The 2500-nt window shown below is 48.5% G+C and overlaps 1 non-coding gene across 1 annotated transcript in view; it reads right to left on the bottom strand.

Annotated features, from left to right (window-relative positions):
- Window positions 1–1615, bottom strand: part of LOC139686494 (small subunit ribosomal RNA) — a 1865-nt gene extending 250 nt beyond the window's left edge. The window contains exon 1 of the ribosomal RNA XR_011700398.1: window positions 1–1615. This exon is cut by the window's left edge and continues 250 nt beyond it. This is a non-coding gene — a ribosomal RNA (small subunit ribosomal RNA).
- Window positions 1616–2500: the final 885 nt, after the last annotated feature.

The following is a 2500-nucleotide window of genomic DNA, read 5'->3' as shown; positions in this document are numbered from 1 at the left end:
AAACAATTGCAAGCCCCAATCCCTAGCACGAAGGAGGTTCAGCGGGTTACCCGGGCCTTTCGGCCAGGGAGGACACGCTGATTCCTTCAGTGTAGCGCGCGTGCGGCCCAGAACATCTAAGGGCATCACAGACCTGTTATTGCTCAATCTCGTGCGGCTAGGAGCCGCCTGTCCCTCTAAGAAGATAGCTACGTCGGAAGCATAATAGATTCCGACGCCTAGTTAGCAGGCCAGAGTCTCGTTCGTTATCGGAATTAACCAGACAAATCGCTCCACCAACTAAGAACGGCCATGCACCACCACCCACCGAATCAAGAAAGAGCTCTTATTCTGTCAATCCTACCGGTGTCTGGGCCTGGTGAGGTTTCCCGTGTTGAGTCAAATTAAGCCGCAGGCTCCACTCCTGGTGGTGCCCTTCCGTCAATTCCTTTAAGTTTGAGCTTTGCAACCATACTTCCCCCGGAACCCAAGAGCTTTGGTTTCCCGGAAGCTGCCCGCCGAGTCATAGAAGGAACTTCGGCGGATGGCTAGCTGGCATCGTTTATGGTTAGAACTAGGGCGGTATCTGATCGCCTTCGAACCTCTAACTTTCGTTCTTGATCAACGAAAACGTTCTTGGCAAATGCTTTCGCATCGGTTCGTCTTGCGACGATCCAAGAATTTCACCTCTAACGTCGCAATACGAATGCCCCCGTCCGTCCCTATTAATCATTACCTCGAGTTCTGAAAACCAACAAAATGGAACCGAGGTCCTATTCCATTATTCCATGCACACAGTATTCAGGCGACCAACGGCCTGCTTTGAGCACTCTAATTTGTTCAAAGTAAACGTGCCGGCCCACCAAGGCACTCGGTGAAGAGGACCAAAGAAGGATAACGGAGCCTCGCGGACCCCACCGGCAGGACGTCCGGACCGGCCAGTTGAGCACCGACAAGCGGCGAACCGACCGTCCGAGACACACCTCCGACTACGAGCTTTTTAACCGCAACAACTTTAATATACGCTATTGGAGCTGGAATTACCGCGGCTGCTGGCACCAGACTTGCCCTCCAATAGATCCTCGTTAAAGGATTTAAAGTGTTCTCATTCCGATTACGGGGCCTCGGATGAGTCCCGTATCGTTATTTTTCGTCACTACCTCCCCGTTCCGGGAGTGGGTAATTTGCGCGCCTGCTGCCTTCCTTGGATGTGGTAGCCGTTTCTCAGGCTCCCTCTCCGGGATCGAACCCTGATTCCCCGTCACCCGTTACAACCATGGTAGGCGCAGAACCTACCATCGAAAGTTGATAAGGCAGACATTTGAAAGATGCGTCGCCGGCGCTCAGACCGTGCGATCAGCCAAAAGTTATTCAGAGTCACCAAGGCAACGGACGGAAGACCGACCGATTGGTTTTGTTCTAATAAAAGCACCCCTTCCATCACTGGTCGAGGCACGAGTTTCATGTATTAGCTCTAGAATTACCACAGTTATCCATGTAAGTGTGGGTAAGATCCAAGGAACCATAACTGATTTAATGAGCCATTCGCGGTTTCGCCTTAAAGCGGTTAGTACTGAGACATGCATGGCTTAATCTTTGAGACAAGCATATGACTACTGGCAGGATCAACCAGGGAGCTTGCATGGGCTATGTTCCCGGCGGAATCACCCACCGGGACCACGCTTAGCTCGATTTTCTCGCGAGGAGAACGTTCAATTTTCACCGACTCCGAGCCCACTCGACACCGGGAATCGACCGGGGGTTTCCCGGCAACCCGCATGGCGTCGGTATTTGCCCGAAAATTTATACTTTCGTGTTCCAAATCCAAAAGGGACTAGGTAGAGGTGGGCGAGATCCGAAGAGACCGAGAACCAACCCCGAATCACTTCCTCGCCATTTGCTGACCGGTTGGACTCGCCAATGCGATACTCCACATATAAGTCAAAATCATTTTGGGATCCCCTTGGACATTGCTCAGAATGGCGCAATCGCCGGTGTTTTTCGGAGATTCTGGGCAAAAAGACTGGTCCAAAACGCCGATTTTTTGCGGGACTTAGAAAATTTTCGACCATTTTCCAAAGATTACGTTCTCTCTGCATGTCCTTCCCAGTTTACCCTTACTTCTTACTTTATTATTATTAATCGGCACTTAGAAAATTTTTCCAAGTAATTTATTCGTTTTCAGCGAATAATTTGCGCATTAAATTCGCTTCACTTGCGGATTTTTTCCCGGAAGAATTGCAAAAATCGTTACATCAGTTACAAACCAAGTCAACCTTTCAACATATATATATCGTTACTTAACACTTAATTCATTTTCCTCGACATTATAAGCCAGGCATGGAAATATCCCCTTCCCTCGCCCATATTTCGCAATATCCAAAAAAAAAAACAATTTTTAATCGTTTGTTTGGACTTGTACGTTCCCTTCATTGCCTTTATTTAATAAAAAGGTAGTGATATCCTCATGGAAACGGCTTTCATGTAAAGGAATAATAGCCGTTCTTATTATTGACCGTGT

This window comes from Hetaerina americana, unplaced genomic scaffold (genome assembly GCF_022747635.1).
Source record: "Hetaerina americana unplaced genomic scaffold, ioHetAmer1.1.p SCAF_142, whole genome shotgun sequence".
Lineage (NCBI taxonomy): Eukaryota > Metazoa > Arthropoda > Insecta > Odonata > Calopterygidae > Hetaerina > Hetaerina americana.
This window is presented reverse-complemented; position numbering and strand designations above follow the sequence as displayed.